Here is a 27,950-nt window from a genome sequence, read left to right on the forward strand (position 1 = left end):
CCTTCACAAGAGTATTTTTTCACTAAATATCTTCCAACTTCTATATACGTTTCCAGATTGTTTTCAAATCTGATCGATATAATCACGACGCTCTTGTCTCGCTATAGTGTTAACAGAAATTCCAAGATATTTTATATAACGCGTATAACGTGGTCACTGAATTGTTCCATAACGAGCCGGTGTATATCCGAAACACGATCTCGAAAGTGCACGGAAAATTGCACAGGATTCTGGAATACGGTAGGAGGGTATCGTTACTCTGGCCAACGATAAGCGGTTACTCTCGTGTTCGCGCTTAAAGGTGGCGCCAATCGATGAATTATCGCGCGTCGCGCGCGTAAAGCAATCAGCGATCACGAAGAAATCACTGGGAGACTTAGAGCAGCAATTATCCTAATGGATGCAAAGTCACACCCTGCTGTCTGCACTGGGCATGGTAATGAGTTGATATCACCGCATACCAGGACCTTGTATCCTTCCAGGTCCTGTTCGAACCAGCGCCGCGCCACCATCGATCCCCTCTTCCTCCCTTCCTCTTCTCCGTTTCGTCCCTTTTTCTCCCACCTATCTTCCAGCGCATCTTCTCCTCGCCTTTCCTTCTCCCTTCGTCCTTTGCCAGAGCGTACAGAATTCACTCAGCCTCGAAAATCACCTTCACACTTGAGCCCCGCTTGTGGCCACGCTTTGCCATGAACATAACGCTTACGAGGAACCAGGCCGATCGCTGATCGCGAGTCTGACTTTTCAATGGGTAATTAATTGTTCTTTCGTTGGTTGGGAGTATAGGTACCTTTTACTTTGGCCAGAATCGGTGGATTTTGAAATTTACATGTGTGTTTTTTGATGAATCCCATTCGCTTTATGCTCATTTTTGAAGCTCGATTTTAATTATCTAGGATGATAGTTTATGCAGTCATAAGCGTCTGTTCGATCTTGGAATTGCCAGTTTTCCTACTTTCTGCAGACTCTCTATTTTTCGACGTGTCGTTTTATTTCTGTTAAAAATGAGTTGTACCGTAGACGGTATTTATATTTGCAGGGACTAAAACCGACTCAAGTTTATTCGTGCTTATTAGCTTTTTGGTCTGTGATTATACAAGCTTTTAACGAACGAAAGGTCCGATTCACGAGATGACCGTGTAATTCAGAAGTCACGTACCCATTTGTCCACATTTCGCGAATTGAAAACTTCTTTCTCCGCCAAGATTCGTTTATAATTTTAGATTAAATTCCCGATGAAAGTAAAAAGTTGGAATGAATTACAATCTAGCTGTCTCGCGAGCCTCGCAGAATTCTGTTTATGGAGGGTTAATTATGAGCATCGAGGCTAAACGGGTTAAGAAACTCGTCCCATGAGCAAACCACTTGAAATGGCTTCGCACTTGTCACTGACCACCGTTATCTTCTCTCTTCTTAGAAGGTGTTCGTGGGGTGACAGAGATACTCAGAGGCATGACCTCTACCTGCTACCTACACCTTGGCTGCCGCGGTTCTCCACACGATTGCTTGCTCACGATTCGTTGAAGTCTCGAGCAAGCCGCTATTTATTCAATTCTCTTCGCGTATGATCAATTCTGCCATGTCCAACCGAAACACCTCTCCCAGTCAACTTCATCGTCGTTTCTATCTGACGATTCGTTCATCGCGTGCCGTTTTCAGTTTTCACGTCTGAAACTTAACTTCTTTCTAAACTCTCTAACTTTCGCACTTTACTACTCTTGACTTAACTCTTCAATATTTGCTTATTGAACTACGCGAACCTATGAGAACGATCCAAAGTATAGAACGTTAAATACTCGATTATTTACAAAAAAAGAAACCTACGAGATCACGAAGAAGAGGAAAGATACAGACCTCGACTTCCAAGAGACGAACACGAGCAATTTCGCTGACGATCACTAGTAGTTTGATTTCGCAAAGAGAAACGAAGATTCGGATAAGCGAACTGTGTGTATCGTGGCAATGACGAGAATGAACTGCGCCCGGGCCGTGGTAGCAAAGAGCTTTTGTACTCTGGCAAGAGCATTGATTGAAATGCAAACCAGTTAAGGGTGCAACCTAATCTCTAACCAGAGGAAAACTGCTATACCTGCGGGACTTTCTACCGCGTTCGTAATCCGTCCCACAGGATTCGGTGTCGTTTTCCATACTAAAGAGGACAACTCCTCGCTTTAACTAGGCTCTCAGTTAACATGCTCTAGATGTACACCGCGTGTTTTTAAAGAAGAACACCATACGTCGAATAATAGTTTGTAGCTTAAGAACAACACATTAGTGAGATCACGATCATAGTCTTAGGTATCTATAAAGAGAATATTGATTTGGAGCAATTGAAATAGGGAATAGTGTCGGGACACGAGTTGCCAGACTTAAACGTGGCATTATCCACTGAATGAAACGTTTGAGCTACAAGACGTATAGTTATACGTATAGTTATCTTGTCTCTAGGATAAATTACTCTTTTAACGTAAACGACTCTACAATCAGATGTCACATAGCTTTCGTAAATTCACAAAGAACTGGAACACGGTAATACATGAAATATCCCTAGCAAATCATAGTTTCACGCTTATTAAGAAATTACCACGATAATCTCAAAACGATCTCCAAACTTGACACGCTACTATACGCAGACTTGTTTCTCCATTCTTCCCGCAAAGATGCGAAAAATTAGCACAAGATGGTATTGAAACGTAAATTTTTAAAAACAGAAACTATACGTTTTCTCCTACGTTTTTCATAACATTTCTGGAAGCTAGTACGAAATAGAAAACAAAACACATCTTCTACTCGTCCGATAAAATTCCAGGAAGCTAACACGAGAGGGAATAAACCTTGGAAGAAATTTTACGGAATTCTGCTGAAACGAAGCCAACATTGGGACATTAGTCGAGATATTTGCACGATTCCGAAGCCGGATCGTGTTGAGCTTGGATAAAACTGGGGAAAATCGGGACAAAGTCGGCGGTAGCCGATTATAGGCCTTCTTAAAATCCATCAATAATCCAGTATCGGATGGGAAGGTCGCGGGGGCTGGAAGCCGACATTTCTCGGTCTTCCGTTGGTGGTTGGCGCGTATTAAACCAACGGACGTTCCGGAATCCGCGTATCCGCGAGGAAAATTCAGGATATATCGGTCGAGACCTGTCGACGAACAAGTCGAGCCGGTGTGCAGACATGGTAAAACTATTGGATTATTCGAGGCGTACGAGTGGAAGAGCTGCGGTTAGCAGGCATCAGACTGAGTTTGTTGGATTCGGGATCAAAGTAATCTCGTTTGCCACCCCCCGATCAGCCTATCCCCGATGACCAGGGCTGGGCAAACCACGCCCTATCATCGCTGGATACCGTCGCCCTTTAGGTTCTTTTCGAAAACACAATTAAAATCATTTAAAAGCGATGTCTATTATCCGCAGCCCCAATTTGCGTCTAAAGTGCCAATAGACTCAATAAAATAATACGAAATAAGTCCATGAAAACGATTTTATAGGGAGCAAAACGATAATTTTCGTCGTTTTTTGGCTCCTATACGTGATAAAAAATTGGATTGTTTATTAGGGTGAAAGGAAAGGGTGGTTTTAGTCGAGAAACGTGGATTTGGACACGTACGAATCCACTTTCTTCCCTTTGGGCGAATATTTAAGTGGATATTCGCGGAATGTTGGACACCCCTGATGCCAGCTGAGGCGTATGATCTGGTTAGTTGACTCTAGGGTGGGTTTTGCCCTCGGCAGGCCACAATCCGCTCGTTTTTCGAGGCCGGATTAGCCTCATAAGACGACACCGTTGCTCGAAAGATTAGATACCGAGATTACCGATGCAAACAGCGTCGAATGACGGATTGAATCGGATAGCCAAGCCGATACTGATCAAATATGGCCAGGAAGACCGCTGGAAATTAGTCGAACCGCGTGGCGAGCGATCATCCAACAACCGATGACGAGACCAACGTGTGTCTCCAATTTTCTCCATTTTACTACACAAATTCTCCAAATGAATCTACCAGTAATATATCAAAATGTACAATTTAATAGATTCAACATTCAGCTCACAGATCAGTATGATTACAAAAGGTGTAGGGCGTCATTTGCTTAGGGAGAATCGCAGTTCTTCCTGAATAAGATATTGCAGGAACTACAAACTCATTAGATATAATTTCTCCGTTCGTTTTTAGAAAAAATACTATTAGGCACACGGGATAAGGTAGATGTATGATTTTGTAAGAAATTTGTTAACAACGTTGGTAGAATTCCGAGAATACAGGCAATTCTGTCAAGGGATGTCTATTTACTTCCAGCGTTAACACGATCGTCAGACCTGCCCAATGAATTAAATCTATCATAGATTTCTATATTGTTTACAAGCTAAATCTATTCAAATATCACAGATACTGTCCTCGAACATTAGAGAAATATATAAACGACAATGAAAACATTCGTATTGAAAATGGAAATGAGGAAGGCTGTCTGTGTCAAAGAAAGTTTAGAATCAACCAGGACGTGAACAGACAAATCCGTTTGAATTCCTAGAATATTCGTCTTAAATACTGAAAAACATATTAACAAATCACTAATTAGAAAAGTAAGATAGAAAAAAATTCCCCTAACGAGATTCGTAGAACTCTGAGGTTCTCCATTTCGAAGAACACCGACTTTCCACGACTGAGTAGTGCGGATTGTTAATAGAAAAATCATTTAAATTCGTCGTGATAATGAAAACGCCAAGATCGAAAAGGAAAATATTGGAAGAAAAGAAGATTCCCTCATTCCCTTCGATCCCTTCATTCTGAGCGACGTCACTACTTGTCGAACTCGGAAAACAACGAAGACCATCTCCTTGGCGATTGAGTCGTCCAGGTGTTGGGCAGAGGGTTCCAATGTCAAACCAGATATCGGCTACGAGAGTTTTTCACTCGTTAATTCGAGCTGGTGACCGTTAAGCGTTTCTGGCTGGTCTTGAGGCGGCAATAAAAAGCGGAGCGACGAAGATCATCTTCATCGCTGCTCGAGTTCGTGACGTTTCAGGGCAGCGGCTTCGCGTGGTCCATTCTGTCCGAACGAGCACGCACGATGACGTGATCACGTGACCGTTAAAAACCTGACCTAACCGACATCCCTGCCGGCACGCCATTATCCGTGCGTCCATCGCTACTGAATGAGCCCCGATGTCCGGGGCATAAGCTCGCTATATCGTCGGCCCTCGTAAATCCATCCACCTAAAGGACATGCGATCCAGAGGCCCGTTGTCCTTCCTATCAACAGGCCGCGCGAGTTCCTTTCCATTCAAGGTCCTATGCTCGTACACGCGCGTCTTTGCGTGTTAACGTTCAGTGCTGACGATTGGGTTTGTTCCGTAATCGGCTATGAAATTGGAGAGACATTAACTGCAAGTTAGCAATTTTTTCCCTAAAACTTGGCTTTTTCTCGGGATTGGGCGGTGTAAAGGAATTTACGAACGGACGAAATTTATGTCGGAAGGTTTCTGCTTTGTAGATAATTTTGGTAGGTACCTTTTGCACAAAAATGATTAATTATTTTGCTTTGTTGCATTGCGTATCCTTTTTGAAGATCCTACGCCATTCCGAAACTGGATAATTCTAACATTAAAAATCGCGCCAACATCGGCCTTTAAATCGCCGATAAACACGCAAAATCTTTCGATCTAACCTCTAAAACTTTTCCGACTTTCTACAATACTTCAACCACCTAATAATACTTTTTTATCCAGACGATAGCGTCTGAAGAACGATTCTATCTGTTCTCCTGCCAAAGAATCAAACCCTTGAAATAAAGATTTCAAATTTCACGAATTGGATCAGGGAGATCGGAGCTTCACGGACTCGGTTCGATAAAATGACAGCGACCTGGCGATTACTGGCGGCACGCAACTACCGAATGAACTAATATCCAAGTGTCGACCTAATATCGAAGCTCGGCGTAAAGGCATCGGGAAGGCACGCAACGTCTCTCTCGTCACGAGGCGCGTTGTATCCCTTTTTCTTCGGGTCCGATGGTTGCATGTACGCGTACCTTGTGCAGGACGTGCCGTGGATATCCGGTGGTTGATCGATACGTCAGGAACGCAGCGATTACTCCTCCACGGGATTACTTTACCCGTATCGTGTTGCCAATCTGTGTATACAGGGAGGCCAGGTGAAATTGCGCGAAAGTTGCCGAGTTAGACCAACGCATTTGGCCAACTTCCTTATTCGCCGATTGTTGTAGGAAGAACGACTATCGTCGCTTAACCATGCTAACTATATTTTTATTACAAAAGAATTTCGTCACATTCATTGGTAAATCGAAGAAATATTTGTGCATCAAAAAAATGACCAATTTCCTTCTTTAAAGATTCTCTTGACTTCAACGTCGAGTCTGAAACTAAAACTGCACGATTATCGAGAATATCGTATTCTATGTTGAACATTTTCTTGCTGAAGATTTCTTCGAGCTATTAATAATATCTTCCCCTCTGACTGAGAAATATCTTCATAAACTACTTTCAAAGGCTACTTCCGATAATTAGGTATATTTTCTCGCTTCCTCAACCGATAAACGCATCATCACACAACATCATTTTCATCAGACAACAACTAAATAAAATTATAACACGAAAGAACATATTCTACACGCATGTTCAACCTAAGACGGATCGAAAGAAACACAATATCGTGTTCATTTGGACGTACGACCACAAACGACAGACTCCAGTTTCTTACGAGATCCTCGAAACAGTTATTCACCAACTATATCACAACGTCTTCAAAGATTTTTCTTTCACAACGAAACGATCTTCTCTAAAAGCTGCAAAGACAATGGACCGAAGAGGAGACAGATCGAGGGAGCAGATGGGTGCTACCCAGTGCGCGGGGCCACGAATCGATTTCGATCTTTCGCTCTCGATCCCATAAATATCTGGCGGAGCCAGTCAGCCGGATAATTACGTATCGAGGCGTACAGGGGGCGGAGAAACGTGGCGTTCTCTATAAGCTTCGATATTATGCCTATACGTAGTCGCGGCACGCTTGACCCTCTTGACACTCGGATGATATAATAATAATTGTTGTGCGTCCATGCCAGGCTACGAAGAGGAACAATCCGCCCCGGCATCATTGGTAGAAAGTCGCTGGCTTCGGATACACCGACCTTTCGCGGTCGTTGTGTTGCTGGGACCGGCCCAGTGCGCAGAACGGGGCTCCGTTTAATTTCCTCGCTTCGTTTCATGCTTCTTCCGAACGAGCGTTTTCGTTTGGCCGCCGTTTAATTAATATCGGAACGCTTTCACGGCCCTTGCCACCAATACGACCGATCCTCTATGCTCGATATCGCGACTTCTTTCAGTAGAAAACGCGACCTTTGATCTTTCCTCTTAAGCATTTCTACGAGCTCCGTTTTCTTCATTTCTTCGTTCATGGTGCTTTGTTCGTCGTACGTGCAATTCAAAAATTGCTTTCAACGTTTCTGGATAAATCGACGCAGGCTCGCGAAAGTATTCAAACATTTGTAGACGCTCTTTGCCAATATAAATAGCGTTGTGTCGAGTCGTGCATCGTAACGAGGTACGATCGTCGTGATTACGTTGATAAAATTTGAAACAAGTCCGAGAATATGTATAGAGATTACGAGTGACGTGTTTCCTAGAGATCACAAAAGTATTCAAACGATCAATTATCCATTACGTTAACAAACTTCATGTTGTTCTCCAAGATCCAGCTTGAAACTTGAGATTATCTGTACCATTTCCTCGTGGTAAATACGTTCGTGAGAATAAGTCAAATTTTTTGGGTATGTCGAATACTCGTTATGGATCCGAGTAGCAAAATGGAGAATTTTATTTGGAAGCTTCAAATAATGGAGGTGACGCAACATATGCGTCAGTAAAGTAAGAATACCGGTTCAGACCATCCGTCTTCCTACTTTCTTATCGCGTTGCAGCTTAACTTCGACGTTTCGCCCTGTAACTGTCAGATGCTCGTAACAAGATCGTGAATTCTGATACTCAGTCTTTATAGCTCTTCATGGCATGAAAGAAAACGTAAGGTCTCTCTTCGTCCCTTTCGACTGGGGATTGGTATAAGAGCAGTAATTTTTGACCACATCGATATTGATTTAGCAGACGTGAACATTGAGAAAAGAAAGGATTCAGCCTCCAGCTGGACACGATCTGGAGAGGTTGCACGGCTCGAAAGTTCGCCAACGTTGGCCCGATCCTCTCGCCTCCCGTTTGAAAATGAGATTTCGGTGGAGGGCAAGATAACAGACGAAACTGCATACCGAATTAGTAGGATGGAATATCTACCGAAGAGGCATTACCTATCGTCGACTGAGTACAAACAAAGAGGAGAGGCGAGCGGTGTATAGTAAAACGATCGTCGCTCGACTTGAAATACGTAGCCATTAACGGCCATAACCATTACCGATTCGACTGAATTGTGAGGTTAGTATGGGGCTAATCTGCTACGTGCTTTACTTACCTGTCAAGAAATTAGCATATTATCTGAATACCGGCTCCCTTGCCTCCGATTCCTTGGGAGCTCGAAACTCTTCCTCCTCCTTTCGCTTTCCTTCGCCTCTTTCCACTTCTCTTAGCCCGGTTAGTTCGAAGCAACGAGCATTTTTAATCGATCAGACCCGACGAAATCGCGTTTCTTCAAACTTTATATTAGCGAAACTCGAAAGACCACAAGCGTATGAACTGACGGCATTTCTTTAATGAAATCGCTAAGAGGAATCATCTTACTAGAAATATTATCGAACATGTATAATTAAACTCGCAATTTACGTCCGCAATCGTTATTAATTTCGTTCCAGCGCAACCCATGTGACTCGATTATTATTATTAATTCGTCACAGAGTAGCCGAGAAAGACGTAAATATGTCGGATACTAATTGCTAATTAAGTAATGAAATGGAAAATTTTGTAAGGTTGTATTCTGACAGTAGTAAGTAATTGAAGCGACGTAACGTACGCGTCAGTGGAATAAGAACATCGGTTCAGACCGATTGCCTTCCTAATTTTCTGTCACGTTGCGGTTAGACTTTGTTTCATATCGTGATTCCAAATATATACATAGAAACACAACGATTGTACCAGATAATGAAAACACTTATATGCCACATACATATTATGCATACACATATACATATATCACATGTTTCCATTATTTCGTCCAATCTCTGTGCGTATACGTATATTTACATTTTATCAGATAAATGTATTCGCTGTTACTAGAGCAATTAAAGAAAGGAAAAGTGAGAGAAGAGAAATAAGAACGATACCAAAGCAACTTAAGGAGATAACGGCGTGGCAATAGTAGATTCTTTTGTGGTCTTTAATTATAATTGTAGGTTTAGATGGCGCTAAGTTTAGACGTAAATAGGCGTGAGAGCGTGAAAGTGTGGGATGAGTAAGTACGACTACATTCGATACGATTGAGTAAGTATACGGTATCATACGTGTAATCTAAGCCTATTTCCCGACCGTAAGATCGAAATTAAATAAATACCTAATTATCTAAATTCACTTTGAGACTAAATGAGAAAAATCGCAAAGAGAAAGAGGAAAGAAGAGTTGATCAGAGTTCCAAGCTAATTGCTTCATCGTCTCTTAACTCTTAATAGAACGCGTGCAAGAGGTTCTATTTGCGCGCGAATAATTGATCGTGCGTGGGTCTACGATCGAAAAAAAAACACAGGGGGCGGACGAGGTTAGGGGTTGGGGGCAGCTTCCTGTGCCGGTGTTGGCGGCACGCACGAAAATGTTTAACGCAAACGAGCATAATGGGATCTTTGGTGGAACAGAAACAGAAATAAAAATCACGGTAGCTTCTTGGGGCATCGCGAGGCTTAATGGGGTTAACCCTGGCTAACCTACGTATAATTAAAAACAGAAAATGATCCGAGACGAATCGGGATTATTGATCCGGCGGATTTTACGTCGACGTTTAAGGGCCACGGCCAACGTCGATCTATCAATTCGTACAACGCGCGGAATTCCTCTTTTGAATCGTCATATCCCGACTTACGTACTCCTAAGTTACATCATTCTGTTGGATGAGTCGATAAGAACTGTTTCACAATTCGATCCGAACAAGGAAAATATTGGACTAAAGATTCATAAAATTTTTGACTGCTGTCTAGCATCTTTCATATATAGCAGGAAAGATTTCCATTTTGTATGAGCCAAACAAAAGGTGAAAAATAGCGATTTTTTGATCGAGGAAAGAATCATATATCAATAGACTGAATCTTTAAAAAGAAAGGAACGGATAAAATAATATTTAGGAATAAAGAAAAAAATAATAATTTTCACATGATTCTCTCTTGACTCTTCCAGAACTCTCAAGAAGCTCTCAAGACTCTTTCATCCATTCGCACAGAACTCTCACTCCTACATCGTCTAGATCCGCTCTTAATCACGAAGCTCGGTTTCAAGATTTCCTCTAATGGCACTGATAACGGTGACGAGCGTTAACAGAACTATGGACCGAGTTTATGGTGCCGTTTCTCTTCGAGGTGAGACAAACAAAGCGTGCGAAAGCCCGAGGCAGGAACAACTCCCAGGCGGGTCTCGTTAAAAGAAAAACTGGCACTGAATTCCTCTTTATCCGGAAATCTACCAAAGAAAGAGCACGTAAAAAATTGGTGGTAGACTAGCTGCGAGAAAAGAAACGATTACGAGCGGTTCATCGTTTCCACGAACCGCCACGAGATCGCTCGAAACGAGTTCGTAACCCATCGAATCCGATCTGCAATCGGGTCGTCGACAGCGGAAAGGTAAACACGGTAAAGCCTTCAGTAAGAAACGAGACTTTCTTCTGCATTGTAGTTCGCTCCATCCCGTAAAACTAACCGCTGCTTGTTTACCGATTATCTCTTACTTACGCAGTTTCGCGTAACTCCTTCTCTGACCCGGCCATTTCGCTCGGTAACTGGGACTTGGTGGCTCGGCGAACCTTCTATGAAGCTGTTAGCTCTCTGCAAACGACCGAATTACCGGTGCGAACTGAATTGTCCCGTTGGCGCCACGTTCTTGCCGGTCAATTTGCGGAATTGTGTTGATCTTGAGGTAGTTGAGTTGCGAGGTTCTTAATTTATCTGTTTAGCGGTGTGTTTTGAAACGGGAGGTTCGATTTAGGTTAAAATTGTGTTAGAGAAATAAGGAAACGTTAACGTAACATCGATAACAAAATTATTAGCGAGGTGGTTGTGCAACGACTCGCTTAGAATTCGACCAATATAATCATGACAGTCGTGTTTCGTCGTAACGCTAATCAAATTTCAGAAAGTTTTGAATAACATGCATAATATGTACAGAACAGTTGTGTAAATATCTTCATTGAGTCGAGACACCATATTATTATTACCATGTAAGGCGACTGTCAGTGCTCTTCGCTTATCTTGCAACACGTAAAAGAATGAACGAGAGGCTAAATGTCAAAAAATGTCATTAGCACGTCGTTGGTTGAAGCTTCTCGCAATTTACGGTTATCCCTCGATCAGATTCGCCGACGAGGATCAGTAAATCGCGCGATGGCAACGGCAGTCAACAGGCAAACGGCGCGGTACAACCGTGGGATTCGCGCTAAGGATCCTCGTTCGCTCTGCACATCCTCTTGGCTGCCGTTCTCTTCAATCTTCCCTTAATAATTGTTTTTTGCTCTCGTGTTTACGAGGACCGGCCAATGATACGCATTACGCGTGGCGCTGATTGCTCGGCCCAACTTTTAGTTCCCTCTCGCCCCTAATCTTCCCCTTCATATCGTCCAACTCTCTCTTTCTCTTGGCCAACAAGGAGCGCCAAACAAATACGCGTCCTTGATTTTCCTCAAATGGTTCCCGGGTATTTTTTTCTTCTTCGTCGTCGCAGAAATTTCAAATTGCAGCCAGGTTTCCAATCGTTATTAGGCCATGAATTTTTATGCATTTGTGGTTCTGTCGAGGAACGCAAACGCTTAGACTACACATAATACGCAAAAGTATATATTGTGTCTAAAGCACTAGGTATAGGTACCTGTTGCAATGAAACAATTTTCTACGTAGATTCTCTACCTGTTGCAATAAAGCAATTTTCCATTTAGGTTTCTTTTTTTTTTTTTGGTCCCATTACGTATAAAAGAAAATAAGTGAATCCATACCAAGGATTCGTAAGTGACGTAAAGATTTCTATAAGGTGAGAATGAAGTCGAATTTGGATCGGAATTAAAAGAAGGAAGATTCAAGAGATAACCAGCAATGTTTATTAATCGATCCAATATAAGTACGAAAGAGAAAACAATCGTGAGAATAATGTTGAGAACCGGTCATTCCAAGATACTGATAATATTTTAAGAAATATTAAAAATCGAAGGCTGAGGAATAAAAGTAGTTCTTGCTACTTGGCGTATCGATTGAGGTAACTTTCCTATTCGATAGGAATCTCTACGGAAATAGAATTAAAAATCTAGAACCTTCAGTTAAAAGAAACGAACTCCCTTCTCCACTCGTTATCGTAGCTTTTTGTATTTTCATTGTTCCTTGTTTGCTATGTAATAACAACGTAGGCAACTATAGAGCTCGCAAGCATTAGGCTCGTTAGAAGCCAACAGAGCAAAATCTGTACGGGTCTTACGTGTAATCGACGGAAAGAAAAAGAACTGGCGCCAATTGGAATAGGATAGAAGGGGGCGCCCGTAAACATGGAAAAAGACGCGGGGCATGGCTGCATATTTATAAAATGCAAATTCTAATTGCGGTAACAGCGACGCGAAATTAATGATTGCATTTAAAACGCTTTATCAGCGGCTGGCACATTTTAACTCACGTAATAAGCAGCCCGTGCTCCATCGCGTGTGTAGCAGTGTTCGGTCGGATGAAAAGCGCGGTCGCATAAATTTTTATTAAAAAAAGAACCGACTCTCTCCATTAACCCTATCGAACCTCGAAACCGTTTCATTTTGTTACACGAAGAAATCCGAGAAAGTTAATATCAATATTGAGGCTACATGAAAATTTAGAAAACATAATTCAAGCGAAACTGCTTTGTTTTCTCGTATAAAGAAGCTCGTGAAAACGAATACTAGCATTAAATCAATATGAAAAGTGGAAAGGTTTAAAAGCCGAATCTAATCTGTATTACTCATTCTGTTACACGAAGGAATTCAAGGGAACGAATACTGTTATTAGACCGGTATAACAATTTCGAGTCACCTAAGACAAATCTGTTCCGAGAAAATGTATTGGAAAATACTGATTTTTGTACATAATTTAACAATGAGCTTCATCAAATCTAGAAATATTTTTAAGGATAAAAATTGACACCGACATGCGAAGATATCTAATATTAAACCTACATGAAGAAAACATCTATAAAATACCTGCTCAGCTAGACGTATTCTCACTTAAATTATTAAGAAGATATATTACAAAGATGACTAGAATGGATAAAACACGATGTTATCGTATGGATAAAGGCAACTGTCGCTACAAATACACAGCACGATGATAAATTGAGAACTAGTTTTAGAAAGAATTAACAGTGGCGGATAATTCTACCTTTGAATCGGTATATGCGTACTTCAAAGTGGATAGCGTTTATAAGTTTGCAAAACGATATTTTATAGAACAGGCCGGACGTTTCGCAAATTTTAGTGGACAGATGACGCGGAACGGAGGCACCGTCAAAAGCAAAGCTAACAGCCGAGCGAACACATGGCGTGGCTAGCGTGATCTTTCGGAAAAAATGAACAAGTTTTCGTGCCGTCGACCCACCGAACACCGTTGTTTCTCCGCCTATTGGGCGGTACTTGCGTTTTCGCAAACGCGTTTGCACAAGTCTGCAAACAATCGGTCGTGTTTGCCGTTGCACGTTCGCCCCTACGCTCTATGCTAGTCTATACAACCCTGAAAAACTTTTATCAACCAACTTTTCCTTGAGAGGATGACCCTCGAACAATTCGATCCTCGAAAAATTCTGAATTACAACTTCTCGAATTGACAAAAAACGACCGAATTTCCGAAAACAAACGAGGAAATATTTCGTAGTAAACTGATAGCCTGGAGCATAACGAAGATTATAAAAAAAAGAAAACATAACATATTTCTGCGGCTTATTTTATTTTAACGTCGTTTTATAAATAGGAAGAAATATTTAAATATAAAATAGTTAAATATGGAAGGAACCTGATTGTTGAGACTATTCCCTTAAATTATATAATAATATCAAATAAAAGAATAATTGAAGTTGCCTCATTATTGCAACGGTTCCTTCGATTGGCAAAAATTTCAAGAAACTTGATCAAAGCAACCGTACATACATCGATCTGATATCTATTTGTTAATATATTATCTTCATGAGAAACTCATCGCTGTATTATATAATGACATCTCTGAATCTTCGAAAATGTTGACATAAACGAAGTTCTACTGTAAACGAAAAAAAAAAAAAAAAAAGAAAAAAATACTGGAGGATAACTCGGAAGAGAGGATCGAAAATATCGTTTACTATTAATCTGCCAATTTATTTCACCGAAACATTTTAACGCGAAACTGGAAACACGCAGGTGCCTCGTTACTTCCCGTTTCCCCACGATGCAACCTAATTACTCTGAGGACCCCTTCGTTAAACAGTGATAAACATCTCGACGATTAATAAGGAGTACTGTTTTCTTGATGCCAGTTGCCGATCCCCGGTGCAGCGACGAATTCGCCGATTCCGTCCGAAAACGACAAAAATGTGGTAAAAGGTGCGATATAAAATAAAACGAAAGAGACAAGAACCTGGCTTGGCCAGTGGCCTCGAGTTAATTGCAATCCTCGTCCCTCGTAAATTAGTTTTCCATTCGTTACTCTGGCGTGTTTTGGTATATCCGAAAACGTGTTCGTTAAGAATTAATATTGTAATTTTTAGAAACAGTTAGTGGAATCTGAAGACAACATAATGTAGCATTTATATACTTAATGATTAAGTTGTAATGTTATAGTAATAATACCTTAAATGATTAGAATTTTGAAATTCCTAGAACAAGTATAGCTCGCTGTTTCTGGCCATTATATATATAGTTAAATCGCGGATTTTTACTTCTTTATGGGAAATTTGAACGAGCAAAACTGCGCACAATGTATACAATAAAATATACAATAAAATATGCAAATTTCGATTTAAATTCCATTTCCTTTAGTCACATTCATGAGTCGTCGATCTAATTATAGCAATACCAGACGTAAAACGCATTTCGAGATATCGTTTAACAAACTTGCTTGTACAGCGTACGCACTAGTGTTTGCGTATTCATCATTTGCATTCAAAGAAGTACAGTTGACCTTCTTGAGAAACAAACTCCCTTCTCTGCTTCTCTATCGTGCATCTTCTTTACCTCGGTTCTTTTAAGCTCGTTAAATTGCATGAGTTCTTAAGATTTGAAGATTTGTCCAAAGTATTCCTATGTATAGAAAAAAAGAGCGATTAGAACAGCTCAACGTTTTCTTCGGGGAGAAAAGACTGTTTCCAGAGTCGGAAAAGGACATGTGTGGCGCAGAGTCCAGTCCTCCGGCCATGAGACGACATGTAATTTACGACATGACCCTTGACGAGTGATTTGCAGACGTCTCGTAACGAGACCCATGAATGACTCTGACTCTACCCTAATCGCATTCTGCAGTTTGCCTTCCTCCGGCCACGTCTTCTTTTCATGCCGTCTCTCGTGAGAAAAACTTGCACGTTTCTGTTTACTTTTACAATGCTTCCAGCAGTGTATACGTTTCCTCGCGAATTCATCGGTAGAAGAAGAAGAAGAAGAGAAGACGCGTGAGCATTCCTCGTTTTCCAAGTGAAATTTAAACAAAAACGTCCATTCAAGCTACTTAGGTCGTGTAAACATTGAAATCTCTAAATTATTTGTTTCTACATAGGCATACATGTTATCAATAATATCGTTGATAATATGTCGACTACACGAATTATTTGGTTCTAAGTAACGCATTTATGGTCGATTATGGATATCTCGATTTTAACGAAGAAAGAAGAAGAAAAAAACTAATCTTTTCTAAGCAAAATTTAAACAGAAAAGTTTCATTTGAAGGTAAGTTCTGTATACGTTGAACTTTCTAAATTACATATTTGTTCGTAGGTATAGACTCTTAGTAACTGATAAGGTATTAGTGGTTGGTTATCGATACTTTAGCAATTTGTGTGTTTAGTGAAGAGATAGTGCGTAACGAATCGACTAAACGATACGAGGGCACGTCCACTTAAGAATGAACCTCGTCTTTCCTTTTCAAGAGACTTTTATTCGGTCGAAAGAAACAAGAGAGACAAATCTATATCAATGCTTTGATAGAAATGGCTCACGAAAATTTGTATCATTTGCACGTCATGTATTAAAATAATAGATTATACTTCTTCCACGATCGTAACATATCATATTAATCTTAAAAACATAATTTTTAGTTATTGAATGAAAAACATTATATCAATATGTTCTATATTAAAATAGAAAAAAAAATAAAGTGCAATTTTCATTGAATTTTTCCTCTTCAGGAGTACTGGAAGAGTATGTTACCACAAGTCCTCGGTAGTATAGTGGTCAGTATCCCCGCCTGTCACGCGGGAGACCGGGGTTCGATTCCCCGCCGGGGAGAAATATTTTTTTTATACATAAAATTATATTTTTAGATATGTACGTATACTGACGCAAAAATAAAGTATTTACAAAAACTATCGAGTGACTCTGTTCATGATAAACCGCGCGTCTTACCAAAGAATATGTCAGACCGAAGTATCCTATATGTATATGCTATGTACAGAGGTATAGAATAACAGGCAGAGGACAAAGGAGTTTGGCCACATTGATCTGGCAACGAGGCTCTTGGATTTTCATAACAAGGTCATTCTTTCTCGTGACGACGAATAGAAAAGAGTGAATACCAGATTATCAGAATATCTTGGCTCGTATGCAATGGTATAGCGAAATCGAAGTGTAATAGAATATTGTACAAGATCATTGAACTTTTGTAAATTGCTTACAACTGCATTGATGAACGATCGTTGCAACTTCAATTAAAAAAGACTAAACGACACCGACGACGACTAGAAATACTACGTAAATAACATGTAGTAAAGTGAGTAATTCATCAATGAAGATTCTTATCAACCGACCATAAATCACAGTGTTGCCTAATTCCAAAGCTCCGATTCTAAACAGCAAAGCAGCCCAACAATCGAATAAGATTTCCATTTAGCTTCGCTATTCCTTTCACATGAATGAATTTCACCAAACAAAAATCCAATTAGCCACCGCAATTAATTCCTAACGCAATTCATTTCACGATTGAAAATCGTGCTGGAAACCAGCGAACTATAAAAAGCGAAGCAATCGAATCAGTGTGTTCGCGTCATCGAGCATCGTGATACGGTACCATCGTTCTCGAGGGCCGCGTGTTTCGCTAATTACCCAAACAATCAGCGAAATTCCGATGCGGCGCTAATAGTCGCAAGACAAATCGGCAAGCGTCACGAAACGATTCCTCACGATTGTCCAGCGCTCTCCTTCTCTCCCCTTTATGTGTGCCACGTCACGAAAAATCGCGGTCTCGTTTGGTGGCAAAACGGCCAAAAAATCCTCTCACGTGCCGTTAATGGCGGCCTGGATGAGAAAAACGAAGCGAATTTTCCACGGAAGCGGGCGAATTTTGGTGGCAAAAACGGGCGGCGCGTGCTGACGCGACCGGAAATAAATTCGCCGCCAAGTTCATTTCCATATCTTCGTGGAATAAATATTTCTGTTTGGCTAGAATCGTTGGAGAGAAAAACCGGGCGAGTTTTACGGTCGTCAGAAAATTATGAAAATTTTTGCCGCTGCTCTATGACGAATTCCTTGCAATTATCGGGTCGAGCGTGTTTTGCGTGTTGCTTAAGAATGAATAGATACGATTAAAGACACAAGTACTCGGTAGGATACACGTAAACAAGAAGAGAATTCTTTCGGTAGAAATAAAAAGGGAAATATTTCTAATATTAAAAATATTCAAGTATAAGTCAACGAAATCTGGTTTTACGTTTTCTCAGTCTTTTTCGTTATTCGATAATACAGAAACTGTTTCTCTTTTTGTTTCTACAACAGGCCAACTGTACGAATACTTTTGTGTCTCCCTGTATTTTAATAATAATTAGATCGCAACACACCGAAATTATATGAAGATATGTATTAAAAATGACCTTTCAATAAGATTCTTTAAATTCGCTGATGTCAAATATCACGCGGGTACTCGCAATGTTTTTAAAAAAAGCGAGAAAATCAAAATGCGTGTCGTGTTAGTAGATTAATCTCGCTGACTGTCAAGGAAAAGCGCGATACTATGGCAACTCGTTCTCCTTGTTGAACGGGTTTGTGCAAATTCTACGATTATCTCTATCTTAATTTGATATTTCAATTCCGCTGGGATTTATCTCCATCTGGTGAAATATAATGTCGTTATCTTTCGGGATAAATATTTATATATTTCTCGAGCGCGGCGTATGTAAATCATCGAATTCGAATAGAGAGATTGAACGTTATCGACAGAGGGAAAAACTTAATGTATAAATCAACCGTGTACTCGCGCAGTATATTGAAACATGTAAATATTAACACTAACGTGACAGTTGTAAAATAACTAAATAAGCTTACCCGACTTACGGACAAGAATTCTATGCGAGGAAATTTCTGAACACTGACCTGCAACAAAAAATCCGACATTTACATAACTTAACTGAATTATAAATTTTTTTTCTTTTCAATGTTATCGACATCTAATTAAAACGTAACACTTCTGTATTCGTAAATGAATCTTTAACATGATTCTTTAGTTTCTTAATAATGAAATATGCTGAATTGAAATATATTGCACAACTAAATACAGTATACGCGAATGAATATAATTAACCTTTTCCTGTTCACAACTCAGATTCGTCCACTACTATACATTCTATCTCCTCGTCGTTAGGGTAATATGTTAAAACAAGGCACCTTCGGTTCATCAAAAACTAACGGAGATAAGTTAGAGCCGCGGAAAAATTCCACGATAAAAATTATCTAACATAAAAGGTAGCAACATCATACATAAAAATACTAATCTCGTCCGCCGCTATATATGTCCTATCTTCTCGTTATTAAGATGATTCGTTAAAACAAGCACTCTCGGTCGATCGAAAGGTAATAGAGATAAATTACAGGCACAAAGAGAAAAAGTTATCACGATGTCACAATCTGTGTACTCTCGCATCTCGTTCGATATGTATAATACCAATTCCGTGAAAATTCGACGCCTCTGCGTGTGTGCACGCGCGTTCCTCGGCCGCGGCCTCTAAGAAAAGGCATGTGGCAGGTGGCCGCACGATAGTTTGCATATTCATCGGTTTCTCGCTTATCGGTCCCATATTATCACGGCGTGCTTAATTGACTTCAGATTCCCTCATTAGCGCTAATGGGTTAATTCCAAAACTGTTCCACCGTAAGGCGCCAACAAACCGCGGACAAGAGCGCGCTCGCGTCCGCGTCCACAAAATGCAACGTGAGAATCGTTTTTGCCAGATCGACTCACCGGTCTCTCTGCCCGATAAGTTCAAGGAAATTAAATTCGATTATTAAGAGTTATATTGCGACAGATAGTAGAAAGATTCGAGTACATTTTTATTCACATTCGAGGAACTTTTTAGCCGACCTTTCATTTGTATCTTCTGGTTGGACTTTTTCATTAAGAAATTGGCGCAATTTTTATTCCGCTTCCAGGAATATTTTTTCAGCTTATATTTTCTTCTTCTTGGATCTCTTGGTAGAAATATTTGCATATTCTTTCTTTGAATATTTATATTATACGTTTGGTTGAACTTGTTCGTCGAAAGATTTACGTAATTAACGTTATTTCGTTCAAGCGCGATATTTCACGGCTGACTTTTATTTTTGTTTTTTTTTTTTTGTTTTTGTTTTTTTTTTTCTTCCAAACAGAGAGATATATGACGAGGCGCGTTTAATAAGAAAGCAAGAGTAAAGAAATCGCGGGGGTGGACATAAGTAATCTTAACGCAATTTTTCAAAACCGAATCAGCCGCGAGGAAGACGAATAAAAGGAACGATGCAACAAACAATGGTAACGGTTCGCATGTTTCGTGACAATGTGTCATAAGAGGACTGCAAACATACGTAACCACGTATAGCAGCTCTCAGTGATACAACGACATGTAATAATTGTGTATAATATAAAGAGCACAGAATCGTGTAACAACGTGCGCAATGCAGCATATCGATTTAATGAAAAGCACCGTCGTATCGAACGCATAAAGCATAAGTGTCGTTGCACCAAACGTCCGACCACATTCCAGCAGAATTTATTGCAAAAATAACATTTAACCAACGATCTTAATCTTTTACAGCCAACTTAATTACGTGTAATCAACCTACTCTTTACTCTCTAAGAACATTTGCAATTTCGTTTCCATTCTGTATTAAATGTAATCAAGTGCCAACGATAAATAACATTTTTATTTGCATTTAATGCCACTTGAAATACACGTTTTTAAAGCCCGGAAACATTCTTTCGTTCGAATTTTCCATTTCGCCTCTATTCTCTGTCAATTTGATCAAATACGACAAAAGACTTCTTTACGCAATTTTATTTAAAAATACACGTTTTATGCAATCGAAAGAACATTTTTATGCAAGTAATCAGACAATTTAGTGACTTCCAAAGTTCCACGAAATCAAGGTTTATTAGACACAGAAAAGTTTGTCCAGAAAACATGGAAGAGAAAATATGTCGTGAGGAAACACAGTGATCAATTCTTTACACTTTCCTGACTATAGACACCTTTCGGTGCATGTCGTGTCTATTTTCCACCGACAAGCTGCTGCAATAACAATAATCGATAGCGAACTGACGCTGAACAATCACGTCGCGATACAACTGCAATTCCCTCTTGAACTGCAGTAGGGGGAGATACGAAAGGCTGGAAAGTTTGCGACTATATCGCGATTAGAGCACACCAGTGACAGACTTTCGCCGTCCCACGCGTCTCTGGACTTCGTAATCGAGGATGTAATTTAAACTACTTACGTCCAGACTGGACAATTTGTCGGTAAGTCGGACATTCTCTGACCACTCGTTGGAAAATCATCGGGCATTTAATAGAATCACTGTCCTTTCCCCATCTTAGACATGACTAGTCTTCAATTTTTATTGTCCAAGAAGAAAATCAACGTAGCATTTAAGAAACTCTTGTCCTTTACAGAATTTTCTGCAAACATTTCTCAACGATCTTCCGAGTTTCGTTTATCCATATCTCGTTTCGTATCTCTTTTTTTATAAAGTTTTCATAAAGATCCAATAAGAGTGACAGTATATAGAAATAGCTTTGATCAACGTGTCTAAATTAGCAAAACTAGTAAACTCGTTAAGATATAATTAGCGAAAGAAAGAAGATTCACAGGATACTACAAAATAGAGTTAGCGTAAAGGAATTGAGGCAAAAGTGGAAGATCGCAGAGTACAATATGAATGTTGCTGACATCGAATGCGAATCATCCAACAAATTTCCACCGTTTACTAACCAAAAACAAGGTAATAAGGAAAAGTAAAAGGGAAGGGGTTAAGCGTTAGGAGAATGAGAGGGAGAAGCTTAGAAGAGAAGGGAACGATAGAAAGGAGAGAAAAGGCCAACTGTAACTTAACTCGACGCCCCGATATCCGATCCTCCCTATAAAAATGCACACGCCACTCACGTCTATGTAAACAAACGGACATCGAATGGTCGAGTGACTCTCTTTTTCCGGTTAGCTACACCTATTAGCTGGTATGTAGATCGTATAGCAGTCATTGCAGTTCCTGCAACAGGCCAGACCAGGTAAAGGTACTCCTCCGATTCGCGAAACGCGACTCTTTCTCGCGCTGGAACTCGAGTCGTTCGGTGAACCTAAACTGGAGTTCTCTTCTACCAAAGCCCGTTGCATTTTATGTTACACCTGCTACGCGTTTTATCCGGCCATCCTCGCCGCTTGCTTTTTAATAGCTATCCATTTGCTTCGGTTTGCTCTTCAATGGCAGATACTACATGTCCGAACGATGACGTCGTTATCTGAGATATTTGACGAAGATAACGGGGTTCGCTGGTGGATGTACTTAAGCTTTTATCGAGGAACAGGTAATTGGAAATTGATCGTTATATTAAATGAAGTTTTACAACAAGATCGGGGAAAATGACCGGAGGAAATTGATTAAGATTTGTCTTATGAAAAATCGAACACGATCGTGTCTAGTGGACTGTGTGCAGGCATTGAAATCCCCAACGAGAAGCAGCGCGCTCGAAACTACGAATAAACAGACGTTAAACCGATCAACTCCGTCTTTTTTATTAATTCCATAATTCGGATCGTAATTAGTAAATTGTAGATATATATGCAAATTAATCTTTTGAGGATAGAATTAGGTAGATAGAAGCTAGATAGAAAATTATTTTACTTACTAAACACTACTACAGAGAGTACTATATTTTGAAAAATGTGTATATTTTTGCCCATTATGTGTGCACTGTGCACTACAAACCAAAAAATTTAAGATCAGTTCTTCGATGATAAGTAATTTATTCATCTGTTAATGCGGATGTTATGGCATTACGATTAAATTAAAGATTTCTCGAGAATCGTAGAAGCAACGTAGGAAAGTAGATGGAAAGCATAGAGATTCGAGCGAAAAGAAAAAAAACTGACGGAAAAATCTCTAAAATGGCAACACCGGATCGGTCGCGTAACTGTTGCGTACACCGCTGCGCGACTATCATGTTGCAACCGCGTCTACCGATTATTCTTAAAAGTGACCGATTTTTCAAGCGATCGACTACCAGATGACAAAAACAATTGGAATAAACGCGAATGAAAGAAAATACGTACGAAATTTCCTTGTCCATTCACGCCTATTTCTTTTTCGCTTTTCTTCTTATCATTTAGAACGGCGTTTCTCCGTAAAGTACAGTTATTTAAAATTTTATAGACATATCACCTATCTGCGAGAAACTTATAATCGTGAAACTACCAAAAAAATTAACAAAAATGGACATGTTACGTTCTTCTCCTGTGCTTGTCATATTGAAATACATGTGCGTACAAATAGTGTGTTATACAAGTTACTGTACAAGTTCGATTATTCTGTACAAATTTGAAGGTTAAATTTTAAGCTGTCGAATCTTAGCTAATTCCATTTAATTCATCTACGTTGAAAAATTACGATCGATACCGATAACGCTGTCGCTGATAAATTTCACAGCGTCGCATTGAACAATTGCGCAAAGACACGGGTTTGGAAGCCGAGGCCTCAACACACGCGAAATAAATCGATTTGTTAATCGTTGGCGAGTTGCTGTGTGCGTAATGCCAGCGAATTAATTACGCTGACAACATTGATCGCGCGACCGGCCCGCGCGTGGGTGTTGCCTCGTTCAGAAACGCATTCGTCAGCCCGGGCAGCCCGGCTGATAAATTGATTTCATTCTCTCTGCGAATCGATGTCGATCTTAATACCCTTCCACGAAAGTCCATCGAACTGACAAAGGAACCTGCTTATTCACACACATAAACAGATACGTATTTTCCATTCCATCTCAAGCAACTGTAATAAATACGGCAGTCAACAGATCTCCAAAATAATATATGCTGATCCTTATTGGACAATTGAGAAAGTATGTCTTTGTTCTTAAGTACATATTAAGACAATCGGTAATGTCATAAAATATACGATAATTGATGTAGATTATTTGAGAAGCGATTGGTCAGGAAGAATTTTTGTAAGAATTTTTAGTAGGAAAAGAAATTTGTAAAATTTCTTTCAAAGTATTAGAGAGAATAACAGGTAATGTTATATATTAGACATTTTACTTTAATATACTAATAATTTCTTCGTGATTTCATCGTTTCATCTCGTTTCATGAACGTACATGAACGTACTACCACCAACAAACAGAGGTACAACAATTTCTACAATCAAGCAATCATCGCATCGATCGGTTTCCTTTGATCGATTATAACATCTTCGTACGTATTGTAATTACGTTGTTCATGCATCGATTATATACCAATAACTCGTGTAGCGTAATCAATTATTACTTTCGTTTGATCCGGCACGTTAATTTACTCGCATTACCCTGCGTTATTTACCCATGCTATTCAATTTATTCTCATTACCGTTATTTTGTTAAGTATCGATCAGGGATCCACGGATCCTGTTCGTATCGCGTCGCGATCGCGTACGTGAGCCCAGGAGCGCGTTTTTTCTTCCGTCTGTAATTTTATTAAATAAATCAAGTCGCTGGGTGACGGCGGCGGCTGCCGGAAACGAGCTCGCTCTTGTCCCACCTGCCAGCCGACAGCGCGCCTGAAATTATGCTAATTAATACGGATCGACCGGCAAAAACGCGGCACCTCGCCCTCGAAAATTTATACGAACGTTACGGCACATAATATTGTCCCGCGAGGCCGCTCCGTACGATTACACGATATCGAAAACATCAAGTGGGCGTTTACACTGTTAGAAGAATTCCGAAATTACGGGCGCAGCGGGCGCGCGGCGCGTTTTTCAAGCCGCGAACGATGCTTCTACGGCACGCGAAGGAAAACGATATGACGATCACGTACTTGATCTTTTGTGGGGACAGGAAGTCTCTTTACGTGAATTTGTCGACGATCTTGTCGCATAAACTGCGTTTACATTAAGTAATTTTTGCTTCATCGACTGACAATCGGTCGACCCACTTCAGCGATTTAAGTTGAAGTTTTTAAACAGAGGTTGTCCACGCGTTTATCTTTGGTTAAATGACACGGACATTCCCCAACGATTAAGCTAACCTGATCGCAAAAACATATTCAACTCTAACGTATTCAAATCTGATTACTCAAAACACACATGTATCGTATAAAAATTTGGAATTTAGTATGGTCGCTTTAAATAACGTACCAAGTGTGTGTATATATGAATTATTCGAATTAAATCGACTCGATTGGTTGACCAAAAATTGTTCAACCTACTTAAACACGGTTATACTAATCGCACACAGCCGCTACGATGCACTTAAAACTTTACTCAAGGACCTTTCCCTTGCCACTGCTCGTTCTTTTCCCTTTTACCTTGCAGCCAATCCGTTTCTTTCTCTTCTCAGTATACTCGGAGCCTCCTTAAAAATTCTGTCAGTGAATCGTTCTGAGATTCTCAACGGATGCAATTCCTGTGCAAATCTCGAATCTCTCCCACGAAGCCTCGGCTGACCGATCGGCCGACATTCAATTCCGCAGGCTCGCGACACACCTACGGTAATATCGTAATAATCGGTATCGCTGCTCGAAACGGTTAAAATAAACGCCGCTAACACGCCGATCTGGCCCCGGTCGAGCACACCATAAGAGAAAATCACTCCGAGTTCTTCACCTGTTAGGTACTTGCTACCGATTTCGCGCTACGTGCACGGCTCCGCTGGCTAGCATCTTGATACCCCGACGTTGTGATCGCGAGCGTGTTATTACCCCGCCTAGTGGCTAGCTCCGAAGATTACACGTCTACACAGTCGGCGCTGGGGTTACGGGCCGATCTCTCTTCGCCCTCCCCCTCCAGCTCTGCCTTCGAATTTGTAACAGCGATATGCACCGCAGAAATTTACATATCACCAGGAGACAAGTCTGCGCGGGAGAGAAGACTTCATTTTTACCCTTGATCACCGGCTTTTCGAACGTGGAACGCACGTTTCGCCCATCTCCGGATACACATTTGGACCTAAGGGTCTCCGGTGTGTCCGACCAACAAATTGGCGTATCGGATAAAAGCTGGCCATCAAACCGATGATGCAGACTGCGGCTAATGTTACTTTTGATGTTCCGAGTTGTTTTGTTGCGGGCTATCGATGGCTGAATATCGATGGTATATGCGTAGGCTTTTTGTAGATATTTTCAAACAATCGTCGGATATCGGAAACGGTCGAAATGGCGGTTTTGTAATCGTTTTTGTCTACTCGCAACTTTTCAAAAGTACCAGTCTACCTTTTATTCGATACCATAATAACACAGTTCCCACGTTTTCTCTGAAATCATCTTTAAAATATACGGATTGCCACTTTTTTAAAAACCTTGTCAATTTGATTGCCTTGACAAAAACTCACGGAGGTTGTTATTTCGCCTGTTCGACAGACTGTCACAATTTTCTTATGAAAATAACCGAACCGGGCGCCATTAGCCGCTACAACTTGTTGTTTCGCCTATAATACGTATCGGAAACAGCTCGTTTCGCAGATCCTTGTTTTTGCAACTGTAACGAACTAATAGGGGGAAACGAGTTCGATTGTTATTCGGTGTTTATTACGCTGCCGTAATTACAAAACCGCAACACGGGCAGGCATTCAAGTACGTGTAAATCGGCCTTTAAGCAGGCAATACCAGAGTGGCGGCGGCGGCCTATCGGTACCATTAGCATAGAAATGATACGTTGATCGACGCGTTCATATTTATTCGAAATTCCGATCGCGACAGAATATTGGTATTTACCGCGAATTCGGTCCCGCTGAACCGGCAATTTCACGCCAATCTGTAGCGCGTCGCCTTTTCATTAATTAATTCCTACCGTGCACGAGGATTCCATCTTCCCTACGGCGACCGAATGTTTATCGTAAAACGCTTTAATACACTGTCATCTCGATCTTAACATTTAATTCCTCGGCGATCGGTACCAACTAACTACGTCACGCGATCCTTCTGACAAGACGATCGTATTTTTTCGTACGAGTCGCCAGCTCGTTGCCCGATGCTGCCTCTTTAAAAAGTCATGTTACGCCGTAATTGGTAATTTCCATGGATTTTTTATGCGCAACTTAGTAGGTCCTTTGGGTTCTTCCAATTAACGAGCAAACTTACAATCGTATAAAAATATCCCGACAAAGGTAACACGGAATCTTTGTGATTGAAAATAACAAAAAAAAAAAAGAAAAAAGTAGTTTTAACTGTTTAAATATGACTGTCGTTGATAGAGTAGGAAACGAACATTTCGTGGAACATGGGCGATATCAATACTGGAAAGTTTCAGACGAAGAATCGCTTATTAATCACTTTATTTGGAAATGATATAGAGAGAAAAATCTCGACTCTTTTATGGCCGAGCTTTCCAACGTAGCAAAATAAATAAAACATTATCTTGTATCGTCTGTTCTATGATTACTTTACTATATGCACCTATAATTATTGATTTGCGATTTTTTTCTGTGCTTTTTACAAAGTAAAATACGAAAGTCCGTAGAAACTGAAAATTAGACTCGCTTCTTCATGTGCGTTGTACCGATAATGATATTGTATTTAATTTAGTAATTTCATTACACGTTCCGAGAGTATGATTTGCAAAAATGTAGTCGTAAATTGCAGGTTTTGTGTAAATTTCTTTCAAAGCAAGAAGAGAGTATCTAACGATACGTAAGGCGTGCATCGATAGAAAAATAGAGAATAGCAGTTTTGTGGTAGAAAACTTGAAACGTTGCTGGAGTTCGCAATTTCGCAATCTCGCAATCTCGCGATCCCGCAATTCTCGCGGGCTGCGCATCAACCTGGTGGAAAGTCGAACGCAACCGCGTATACACAGGGCGAAGATGATGAAGCCAGAAAGGCATCGACTACCCTGTGTTTATACGGCGCGGTGGTCCGCCCCGCGAGCATTAGCTCTATCTTTGCACCGCCCAATTTCGCGTTCCTTGAATGCAAATTCTACCGAAACGAGCGGATAGCGAAATGAAGGGGATGCAGCGACGACGATGACGGTCTGACCGACTTGTCGAGGACCGGCAGCCGCTTTGCCTCGCCAAGGTCTGATAGGTCGCAGAAAAACTACGATAAAAACTTTCTGAAGCTATGAGATGAGCTATGAGATGGGCTGTGAGATGATGTGCGAGATGAGAAGCCCTTAACTTATTCATTGTTTTGCGCATCA

General features: G+C 40.6%; 1 protein-coding gene and 1 non-coding gene across 2 annotated transcripts in view; one reads left to right on the plus strand and one right to left on the minus strand.

Moving 5' to 3' along the window:
• ss (aryl hydrocarbon receptor spineless) overlaps nucleotides 1-27,950 on the minus strand; it is a 156,827-nt gene that overhangs the window by 113,363 nt on the left and 15,514 nt on the right. The gene's annotated exons all lie outside the window — the stretch shown is intronic.
• TRNAD-GUC (transfer RNA aspartic acid (anticodon GUC)) lies at nucleotides 16,544-16,615 on the plus strand. The gene has a single exon. It is a non-coding gene; the product is annotated as a tRNA-Asp (tRNA).

The sequence above is a fragment of the Bombus flavifrons genome, chromosome 15 (genome assembly GCF_040668555.2).
Source record: "Bombus flavifrons isolate JBK064 chromosome 15, iyBomFlav1_principal, whole genome shotgun sequence".
NCBI classification, from domain to species: Eukaryota; Metazoa; Arthropoda; class Insecta; order Hymenoptera; family Apidae; genus Bombus; species Bombus flavifrons.